Genomic DNA, 12,161 nt, shown 5'->3' on the forward strand with positions numbered 1-12,161 from the left:
CACACAGTAGGTAAAGAAAAGGGATTTGTAGGCACTTGCATTATTGGTTTAAAACATGGCTTGCATATTTAATAAGAACGGTGACTTAATACTTCACTGTGTATGTTCCTTAAACTCCCCTTTGATAGATTGTTATAAGTCACTCTGAATTTAGGCATACAGGCATCAGTTTTGTCTCTACTGACAGATGTAAAATGCTGTCAGAAAATACAGTAGTGACTCCGCTGTTTTGTGTCCACACTGCTGGCTGTAGTGTGGCCACACTTCCAGCACTAGAGAGGTGAACTCTAAACAGCTATCCCACAGAGAACCCGCCTACCCCTTAATGCCATGGCTCACAAAGTCATATACTGGGAGCCTTGGCAGCAAGGAACAGTTCAACAACAGGCTGAGCAAGTATAAAATGACTGGATGTGCTTTTGGCCATTTAAAAGCATGCTAGCGATGTTTGTACAGGAAGCTGGACCTGGTACCGTCCATATGCTTATAACCACATGCTGTACCCTACATAACATTTTTCAAGGGAAGAGTGAAAGCTTCTTCACTCAGAGCTGGACCACTCAGGCTTAGCTCCTGGAAACTGAGTTTGAGCAGCCTGAGACCAGAGCTATTAAAGAAACACAGCGTGGGGCTATAAGCATCAGAGATGCCTTGTAGCAGCAATTTGTTGCTGAAAGTCAGTAATATTTGTTGCCATGCATGGGAGTACAGCGGCTGCAGTGCTAGTGGGGACAGTGATTGGTCCATACTTTGTACAAAACTGCCGGTTGTTTTGCTGGTGTGTGCTTGCTTGCTTTCATATAATAGAATAAAGATTGTTTTCAAGCACAATAATTAATTTATTAAAAACAACAAACATAGAACACACACGCTGCATAACACATCTGCACTTTGTGGGAGGGAGTGAAGGAAGGAAGGGGGTGAGGCCCAGGCATGTTTACAGATTTGTGCATGTCCAAGTATCATATGTAAGCATTGTTCACATACCTATCACTGACTATCCCAGGGCGAAAACACATAAGGCACAAAACCCATGAAATGGTGAGTTAGCCAATGGGTAGGGGAATTCATTGATTCAAGGCCTTACTGTAGTTTAGGCATGTGTGCCGTGGGGAAAGCCAACACTGTAGGGGGGCCTATGATCAGTAATGTCCACACATTTTCCACAGACTGTGTTCTTCCTGGAAGATATTTCACTGCTGAGGGTGAGAAGGGAAACAAGGAAGGGTCTTCTGTGAGTTTGCGGCTTTTGTCCTGGTCTCTACACAGCTTTCCTGTTTACAGCAAAGGTCTCCTCCTTCCTTATTGCACAGTGGCATGGGAATATTATCCTTAGCAGGACAACGAACACAGCAGCTCTGCCAAGGAAACTATGGAGGCGGATTGCCCAGCATCTGCATGACTCTTTCAATTAGATCTGTGAAGTTGATTACTGTGAAGCAAGAGAATACAGGCAGTCCCCGGGTTACGTACAAGATAGGGACTGTAGGTTTGTTCTTAAGTTGAATCTGTATGTAAGTCGGAACTGGCGTCCAGATTCAGCCGCTGCTGAAACTGACCACCAGTTCTGACTTACATACAGAATCAACTTAAGAACCCCAGGCGTCCCCAAGTCAGCTGCTGCTGAAACTGATCAGCAGCTGATTCCAGGAAGCCTGGGGCAGAGCAACTGCCTCGGGCTTCCTGTAGTCAGCGCTGGTCAGTTTCAGCAGAAGCTGACTTGGGGACGCCAGGGGCAGAGCAGCTGGGGTGCTGCTGGGTTGCTCCAGTAGCGCCGCTCCTCGGCGCTACTGGAGCAACCCAGCAGCACCCCATCTGCTCTGCCCCAGGCGTCCTGATTCAGCCACTGCTGAAACTGACCAGCAGTAGCTGAATCAGGACGCCTGGGGCAGAGCAGCTGGGGTGCTGCCGGGTTGGTCCAGTAGCGCCCAGAGCGGCGCTGCGGGACCAACCGGCAGCGCCCGAGCTGCTCTGCCACAGGCGTCTGGAGAAAAGCCTAATCTGCTGGGGGGGGCGCGGGCGGCGGACCAAGACGCACCGCGGTCCCACCACCTGGGTCCTCCGCGGCTTTGCTCCCCGTCTCCCTGGTCTGCCAGGGAGACAGGGAGCAAAGCCTCTGAGGACGCCAGCAGCGGGACAGCCGCGGGGCGTCTGGGCTGTCCCGCTGCCGGCTTCCCCGCGGCTTTGCAAAGCCGTGGGGGGACTCGGGCAGCGAGGCAGCCCAGGCGCGCCTGGGTTGCCTCGCTGCCCGAGCCCCCCCGCGGCTTTGCAAAGCCCCGGGGAAGCCGGCAGCGGAGCAGCCCAGGCGCGCCTGGGCTGCCTCGCTGCCCGAGCCCTCCCGCGGCTTTGCAAAGCCTCGGGGAAGCCGGCAGCGGAGCAGCCCAGGCGTGCCTGGGCTGCCTCGCTGCCCGAGCCCCCCCATGGCTTTGCTCTGCGTCTTCCTGGTCTGCAGACCAGGAAGACGCGGAGAAAGCCCCGGAGTACAAGGGCGGCAGGACCGCAAGGTCCCGCAGTCCGTGTCCTCCGGGGGAGCCCCGTTCGTAACTGCGGATCCGACATAAGTCGGATCCACGTAAGTCGGGGACTGCCTGTACATCAACACCCTCTTCCGCATCTGTCTAGCCCTGTGTTGGTCCTAGCACCACACAGACCCAAACTTGCTTTTAGCAACCCTGCTGTCCCCAACACCTTACTTCAGTGCTTCCAAAAATCAAAGCCAACTGACCAGATGCATTCTCTGCTGATTTTGCTTACCCAACTGCTATGACTGGCTTGCCTCCTCTGAGGTAGAAAATAGCTCCTGACTGCATGCAGGACACTTAATCATCCTCAGGCTCTGTGGTCCGTCCTCTTTGGCACTCACATCCACTATTTCCTTCTCCTGGTTCAGTCCACTCTGGGATGATCCAGAGTGTCCATAGGAGTCTTTGAAGCTGAGGTGGTGGTCACTTCCCAGTCTCTCATACAGCTCTTTGTAGAACCAGCAGGTTGTGGGCTTAGCAGTGTAGTGGTAGTTTGTCTTTCATGCCTTCTGGTAGCCATTTTGCGGCTCCTTCACTTTGACCCTACTCTGCAGTAGGTCCCAGTCATGGCTCCTTTCAGTTATGCATCTTGATATCTGCCCATAGGTATCATAATTCCTATGGCTGGTGCACAGCTAGGACTGGTCAGCCTCCTCTCCCAAAATACAGATGAGATCCAGCACCTTGGCATTGCTCCAAATAGAGGATTGCCTGGTGCATGGAACAGCCATGGTCACCTGGAAATATGTGCTAAGATCATTCCAGGTGTGACTGACCAAAGAGGAGAGCTTTCAAAATTCCAAAGGAATCTAAAGGGAGGGTCTGACAGTTGGTCACCTGAGGGCAGAGCAATAGAGTTCAAATTGATGACCAGAGAGGCAATAACAGACATTGTGAGACGGGTACCAGAGGCCTGTCACAGTGCTATAGTATACCACAACATCCACACACGTTCTATGCCTCTTGTTGAGGTTGTTTACTGAGAGCACAGGCAACTGCAGAATTACTGCATACTAGGTGCTTGTCAGTATGGACATCTCGGGAATTACTGTGCTGTAACTTGCCAGTGTAGGATTGTCATAGAGAGCTCCACGTACTTACTATAGGAACAACAAATATTCCAAGTACATGGTCACATGAACACTTTTCCATCCTGAGAGAGAGAGCACACACAAGAGAAAGTGCATGAGTTGATGGCCAAGCCAGCAGAACTAAACATTTTGTTCCTGTGATCTTGTTTATCTCAATTTACCAGCTTCCCTTTACAGAAACTGACAGCTAATCTACACTATCATGCTACACCGTGTCTGGTGAAAACATCCTATGCCAAAGAGAGAGCACTCTCCAATGAGCATAATTACTCAACCTCAACATAAGGCAGGAGCTATCTCTCGCTGACACACAATGGTGTGAATACTGCTTTAAGTCAATGCAACTTGCATTGCTCAAGGCTGTGAAAAAGCCCATGAGCAATGCAAGTTACATTGACTAAAGCTGCAGTGTAGACTAGAGCTTGGTCTCCTAACTATTGCTGGGATAGGTTTGGATAAGTTAATAATTGTTGGAGAGTTACATAAAAAAGATAACTGTTCTGTTTCTTCTGTATCACCAATACTGAGTTTGCAGTGAAAATTATTATGGATGAAAATATACTAACAGAGAAAGAAAAGTACTGTTACCAAGATCATTCAACAAATGCAAATTCAGTTCACTATGATGTCTCTTAGTAGATAATGTATTCTTCCAATTTCATTTCTGAACTCCTATTCAATCTTACATACAAAAACTACCTCTGAAACAAGGAAGTGGTGGAAAGTTAAATTATTTCTTGCAGAATATTGATTTTCTCTGGAGGTCTTGTACTGAACAACCAGGCCTGACTCTGGTTGGCTTATGACTTATTTTCCCAAAGCAGTTAATCATGTTATATATTATAATAATATATGTTATATATTATAGCAATTAACATAATTAATACCATATTAGTTGTAACATTGTTTGGGTCAATGATTCTAAGGGTCCGTCTACACTAGCCCCCTAGTTCAAACTAGGGAGGCTAATGTAGGCATTAGAAGTTGCAAATGAAGCCCAGGATTTAAATATCCCGGGCTTTATTTGCATCTTCCCGTCCAGGTGCCATTTTTAAATCCCCCTAGTCCGAACTAACTGCTACACGCGGCAGTCAAAATTAACATACACATCAGAATCCAAGTTGATTTTTCCATTTCTAACTGCAGAAACGCCATGTGTGGCTATGCAATATTTCCAGGTAAAGTGGACACTTTCATCTGTAGGAAAAAAATCTTAAATATTGTTCCATTCTATGAGATATTTTATTATTTTAAACTTCATATAATTTTAGATTTATTGTCTGACACCCATTCCTGAATATATATTTAAAGCAATATGATATGATATCTGCGTCCCCAGCATCAACACAAGGAATCTATTATTACATTACACATCAAAATATTTTAAAAATAATAAATACTAATAGTAACCATATTTCTAATTTGGATTTCAACCTGCTCTGATAACTTCTCTGTTGCAATGACAAATAGCAGTATCTGAATTCATTACAGCCTGATTAATTAGGCTGCTTGTTATACAAAAGGAAAAAAGACTTCAATCGGAAGAGGTAACCTTCTACAGTACCTGTGCAGTTGTACATAAGAAATCAACCCCTAGATTCATACATCTTCCATTTGATTAGCAAACTCTTAGTGATTACTTCTCAATTATCTATTGCATGGGTCAGTTAAACTGAAACTGATTAGACAACTAAAACAGGAGTCTAAGATCTAATATGTTGCAGTTCTAGTAAAAAGAAATGTTACAAGAAAACAGACAAATTATTGAGTAGTGTTTCTTGCTCTCTCCAGTCTACTTGGCACAATCTGGCTGAATCTCAGAAATACATTTCCCAATTTAACATAAGCCTATTGTGGAGCTGCAAATGGGTTGGAGACTTCCATAATAAAAATCTCTTTACTCACCAATACAGAAGCCTAATCCCAACTGATTATAACTAAAATTTGATCTTTCTTGTTTGTGAAAAAGAATTCCTTAATTTTTTGAACTCAAGTATCATTGAAACATTCCTTTCTTCTGAAGAGCGTGCATCACCAGAAAAAGCTCAATATCTATAATGTGCATTTCTCAGGTCTATCATATCCACATATTACTCTGTTATGGTGTGATATTGGAGAGTTTCTGGGAGCACCACTGAGAGGGTCAAATCAAGGCAAATTACTTACAGCCCAAGACTAGGGGTACTCCGCTATACAGCACACCAAATCAGTCACAAAAAGCACTTCTGTATGCCACACTTCCCATCAAGAAGTCACACAAGCAATTCCCTTAGACATTCCAGCGTCTCCTGTGCCACAACCAGTACCACTTCTTATACAGATGAGAGGTTATTAAAACCAATCTCACCAAATCCAAACAGGTTCTCCTGATCCCAAAGAACCAACCACATTCCCAGGTCAATTTATACCTCAGATCTTACCCAAAAGATCATGTGGTGCTAATCCTTTAGAAGCTTAATTCTAAAGGTTTATTAATAAAATTATTAAAAGAATCAAATTACATACACCAGTGCAAAGTTCTTGGTGCAGGTCTGAAGCAGAGATAGATTAATCTGCTGTTTTATAAATCTCTGGAATACAGCCTTTGTATGGGTCATCATGGCAAAGATGCTTCATGGCAAAAATGCTTCAGAAGTGATGAGCTAGAATGAAGACAGGAATGAAGACAAAGATGGAGGAACCTCCAGGACCCTCTTTACATCCTCACCCATGCGGAGGGAGTCCCATTGTTCTCCTTGGCTATATCTACACTGGCGGGTTATTGCACAAGAATGGCCATTCTTCCAGAAAGCATCCACACTGCCCACCCTCTCTTATGCAAGAAGATTTACAGTATTGCGTGGTAAGAGAGGGCTTCTTGCGCAAGAACTATGCTCTTTTTTAACAGGTGTAAGCCCTCTTGCGCAGGAGCTCTTGTGCAAGCGGGCAGTGTGGATGCTCAACAGGAATTTCTTGCACAAGAAAGCCCTATGGCTAAAATGGCCATCAGAGCTTTCTTGTGCAAGAGAGCATCCACACTGCCATGGATGCTCTTGTGCAAAAGCACAGCTCGCACATGGCAGTGTGGGCATTTTCTTGCGCAGGAGTTCTTGCACAAAAACTTTTGCACAAGATGTTCTTGCGCAAGAAACTGTCAGTGTAGACATAGCCCTTGTGTGAAAGTAAGGCCCAAATGCAGTTTCTCACGTGAATAAGTCACCTGTCCATGCATGAGCCAGTCCTATTTAGGCAAGCAGCCATGGGTTACATATTGGTTTGAACATTCACAGCAAAGTTTCTCATACGTGGATTGGCACTACTTAAGGTGCATTGTCAGTGAATTACTACTATTCACTTGACTAGCAACCCTTTCAGAATAGGTTGGCAAAGCCTGTCAATAATCTCCCAGAAGCAAATATTTGATATGCAAGTACAGCGCCAGTTCTCATAACTTCAAACAGGGATGTAAATTCCCATTTAAAAAGTTAACTGGTAAAATGATAGGGGCCCTAATGTGTTGCTGGCTGCTCTGGCCAGGTCAGTCACACTGCAAGCTGCTCTGGCCACTGTGCCATAGGTGGGAGTTGCTCTGGTTGGGCAGAGTAGGGCCCACCTGTGATGGATAGGAGTAGTGCTGGCCTTTTCTGAACATCCCAGCATTTACTGACTAAACGGTTAAACTCAGGTTGCTAGGGGGTGCTGGCAGGAAGCCAGAAGAGCCAATGGGAGAAGGTATTGAGATTTAAATTGAAAGGTTACCCGCCTGCTGTTTTTCTTTGTGTGAGTTTTAAGCCAGGAGTTGGGGAAACATATTGAACTGAACCAGGCAGAACTATGATGCCTATAAAGAATACAGGCAGTCCCTGACTTATGTCGGATCCCTACATACGAATGGGGCTTTTCTCGCCGCGGAGGACGCGGGCAGCGGGACCGCCCAGACATGCTGGGACCCCCCAGCAGACCAGGGAGTCGCGGAGCAAAGCCACGGAGGACGCGGGCGGCGGGACCGCGGCGCGTCTCGGCGGTCCCGCCGCCCGCATCTCCCTGGTCTGCTGGGGGGCGGGAGGGGTCACAGCTAGTGCGCCCCCCCTCCCCAGCAGACCAGGCTTTTTTTGCCGCGGAGGACATGGGCGGAAGGACCGCCCGCGTCCACCGTGGTGAGAAAAGCCTGGTCTGCTGGGAGGAGGGCGCAGCTAGTGCGCCCACACCCAGCAGACAAGGCTGTTCTCGCCGATGCCTGGGGTAGAGGAGCTGGGGCGCTGCTGGGTTGCCTCGGGCTTCCTGTAGCCAGCCGCTGGTCAGTTTCAACAGCGGCTGAATCTGGACGCCAGTTCTGACTTACATACAAATTCAACTTAAGAACAAACCTACAGTCCCTATCTTGTACGTAACCCGGGGACTGCCTGTACTGGGCATGAAAACGGACTGGACCTTGAAGCACAGATCATAAGTAGAAAGGGAAATGTCTATTTAGTCATGATCAGGTTATTTTCTTTGTTTTGTTGTTTGGTTAAATTTCTCTGCGCTAAGCAAATGTGCCCACTCCTCATATACTGTAATTAAACTGAATCTCAGAGATACAATATCTCTGTGTTTTAATCTGTTCTTTTCCCAGTTGCTCTGTAACACCTAACAACCAAGTACGCTTTATCAAGTATATCTTGTTGTGTTTTGTTAATAAAATCACCTTTTTTAAGGAGATGATTTGATTCTTGTGTCCTGGAAGGTAACAGAAGGTCTATGTATGCATGCCTAAGACTTAGGGATCAGCTATTAGAGACTGCAGTTTGTTTTCTCTTTTTATTCCAAGCCCTCATGTAGTAAAAGAACTTGGGGACATGTCTCTGGGGTGCAAGTGTTGTGAACAAGACACAAGAAGTCATTCTTCCGCTCTACTCTGCGCTGGTTAGGCCTCAGTTGGAGTATTGTGTCCAGTTCTGGGCACCACATTTCAAGAAAGATGTGGAGAAATTGGAGAGGGTCCAGAGAAGAGCAACAAGAATGATTAAAGGTCTAGAGAACGTGACCTATGAAGGAAGGCTGAAAGAACTGGGTTTGTTTAGTTTAGAAAAGAGAAGATTGAGGGGGGACATGATAGCAGTTTTCAAGTATCTAAAAGGATGTCATAAGGAGGAGGGAGAAAACTTGTTCATCTTGGCCTCTGAGGATAGAACAAGAAGCAATGGGCTTAAACTGTTGCAAAGGAGGTTTAGGCTGGACATTAGGAAAAAGTTCCTAACTGTCAGGGTGGTTAAACACTGGAATAAATTGCCAAAGGAGGTTGTGGAATCTCCATCTCTGGAGATATTTAAGAGTAGGTTAGATAAATGTCTATCAGGGATGGTCTAGACAGTGCTTGGTCCTGCTGTGAGGGCAAGGGACTGGACTTGATGACCTCTTGAGGTCCCTTCCAGTCCTATTATTCTATGATTCTAAGTGCTTTCTTCCTAGGTTCAAGAAGAAAGGTGTGGGTTTTTTTTTCACTTGATGGTGGCAGCCTGTCTCCCAAGGCCAGGGAATCTGTGACCTTGGGGAGCTTTTAGGCAAAAGCCTATAGAAGCAATGTATTTTAAGGTCTCTTGTGGGCCCCCACCTTCTGCACTTGGCATGCTAGAGTGAGGAACTGCCTTGATACCACCATATTGCCTTGCGGGCTGCTCCAGCAGGGCTGGGCCACTGCTTAACTAGTTATAAGGTAAGCATGTTGATATGGCTAATGCTTACTGAGTAACCAGTTAAACCTTTACACCCCTAACTTCAAATACAAAAATGATACATTTATATGGCACAGGATTTGGAGCAAACTTATTACAGTGGTTGCAACAATGTTTTGTACATTCACATCAGAATTAAATAATGTCACATATGGTATCATAACGTAGTGAATACAAGCAGAGAGAGGGTAAGTTTAGAAGATAGGATACACAAAGAACAAGTTAAAAATCACTTAGGAAAGTTAGATGTCAGCAAGTCACCAGGTCCTGATGAAATGCATCCCAGGATACTCAAGGAGCTGATAGAGGAGGTATCTGAGCCTTTAGCTATGATCTTTGAAAAATCATGGAAGACAGGGGAGATTCCAGAAGACTGGAAAAGGGCAAATATTTTGCTCTATAAAAAGGGGAATAAGAACAACCCAGGAAACTACAGACCGGTCAGTTTAACGTCTGTCCCAGGGAAGATAATGGAGCAGGTAATTAAGGAAATCATATGCAAACACTTGGAAGGTAATAAAGTGATAGGGAATAGCCAGCATGGGTTTGTGAAGAACAAGTCATGCCAAACTAATCTGATAGCTTTCTTTGATAGGATAACAAGCCTTGTGGATAAGGGAGAAGCGGTGGATGTCATATACCTAGACTTTAGTAAGGCATTTGATATGGTCTCACATGATATTCTTATTGGTAAACTAGGCAAATATAACTTAGATAGGGCCACGATAAGGTGGGTGCATAATTGGCTGGATAACCGTAGTCAGAGAGTTGTTGTTAACGGTGCTAAATCCTGCTGGAAAGGGATAACAAGTGGAGTTCCGCAAGGGTCTGTTTTGGGACTGTTCAATATCTTCATCAATGATGTAGATATTGGGATAGAGAGTACGCTTATTAAGTTTGCAGATGATACCAAACTGGGTGGGGTTGCAACTTCTTTGGAGGATAGGGACATAATTCAAAATGACCTTAGCAAGTTAGAGAAATGGTCAGAGGTAAACAGGATGAAGTTCAATAAAGAGAAATGCAAAATGCTCCACTTAGGAAGGAACAATCAGTTCCATACATACAAGATGGGAAGCGACTGTCTAGGAAGGAGCATGGCGGAAAGGGATCTAGGGGTCATAGTGGACCACAAGTTGAATATGAGTCAACAGTGTGATGCTGCTGCAAAAAAAACAAATATGATTCTAGGTTGTATCAACAGGTGTGTTGTAAGCAAAACTCGTGAAGTCATTCTGCCGCTCTACTCTGCACTAGTTAGGCCTCAGCTGGAGTACTGTGTCCAGTTCTGGGCGCCACATTTCAAGAAAGATGTGGAGAAATTGGAAAGGGTACAGAGAAGAGCGACAAGAATGATTAAAGGTTTAGAGAACATGACCTATGAAGCCAGGCTTCATGAACTGGGCTTGTTTAGTTTGGAAAAAAGAAGATTAAGGGGGGACATGATAGCGGTTTTCAAATATCTAAAAGGGTGTCACAAGGAGGAAGGAGAAAATTTGTTCCTCTTGGTTTCTGAGGACAGGACAAGGAGTAATGGGCTTAAAGTGCAGCAAGTGAGCTTGGTCCTGCCTTGAGGGCGAGGGGGCTGGACTCAATGACCTCTCGAGGTCCCTTCCAGTCCTATGATTCTATGATTTTACAAGATGAACTTTGCTCAAATATGGGTTTTTGAGTAGGCTACCCAAATTAGAGAAATGCTTGTCTTTGGGCAGAAAATATCTCCTCTAACAGTAATGTTATTCACTCACTATTCCTTATGCTTGTTAAAATGCAAAGGCAAATGCAAACAATATCCTCCTGATACAAGATAAGAATTCAGATAAAGGAATATAAAAATCAGAACGTGCAATCAACCTGAGAGTGGAAACCCAGTCAACAGGTTTTTTTAAATTGATTGTACTGATGTTAAAAATCAGTTCTCAGCATTCCTTTGAATAGAAATAAAGGGACAGGAATTTTTGCAACTGGAGTGTGTTGCAAAAGAGCCTATTTTCACACAAGCAATGGTTATGAATAGCAAAGGCAAAGAGATAAGCACAGAAGATTAAATCACCCATAACAGCAGAGCCACAATAACAATGGACGAATTCTCATCCCTTTGGACTACATTATAAATGGTGTTCAGACATTTTTGAAGTGGCCCGTGGTCAAAAACTATTGCCCACCCTTGACCTAGACACAGAGCTGACTGTATGTTCAGGTGCCAACTGTGGAGACGATAGTAACTAAAAATGTTGCCAGACTCCCAGCCTTCCTTTTCACATTCTGACCTGGTTATCATAATGCCAGTGTGTTGACCTTCATAACGTAATATGCCAACATGTTCCATAATGGGGAGCCCATGTAGCAGATCTGCTGCCTTCAGCTAGTACAAAGAGCAGCAGCATAATCACAAGGCCTTGGAAGAGGGAGTTCAGTCTAGCTTCTGTTTCACTTTCTACAATGGTTGTCCATTTATGTATGTGGAATAAGATTATGGATTTAATTTTAAAATTTAAAAACCTAAAGGGACACAGTTCCAACTATATCCCACAGCTAATCACAATTAGCTTTTGTTTCCCTATTTAAGACTGTTCCCTCTTAATGGGAGAGGCTAGAGCTTTTGATTCAAGGAAAGTCTGGGTCCTAGCAAGTGTATATTTTTAACTTCATAGAATTGTGCAGGTTGGCCTTCCAACTTTAAAAGTATCTGTACCTGTCAGGTCCAAGATTTTTCTGTTTGCTAAAGTTCTCAGCCCTTTCAAATACTTGTTGTTGTCTATTTATCAAGGTGCAATAGGGTTCCCTGGCAATAGGCACCATATAAATAAAAAAATGCGTTAGTTGTTCCGCAACTGGTGTTGTTTGAGATGTGT

At 44.8% G+C, this 12,161-nt stretch overlaps 1 protein-coding gene and 1 pseudogene across 2 annotated transcripts in view; both read right to left on the bottom strand.

The window, feature by feature from the left end:
• Positions 1-12,161, bottom strand: part of LOC102463045 (transcription initiation factor TFIID subunit 4-like) — a 274,416-nt gene that overhangs the window by 45,774 nt on the left and 216,481 nt on the right. The gene's annotated exons all lie outside the window — the stretch shown is intronic.
• On the bottom strand, positions 2,539-3,897 carry LOC149523741 (uncharacterized; annotated as a pseudogene).

This window comes from Pelodiscus sinensis, chromosome 12 (assembly GCF_052426305.1).
Source record: "Pelodiscus sinensis isolate ZL-2025 chromosome 12, ASM5242630v1, whole genome shotgun sequence".
Lineage (NCBI taxonomy): Eukaryota > Metazoa > Chordata > Testudines > Trionychidae > Pelodiscus > Pelodiscus sinensis.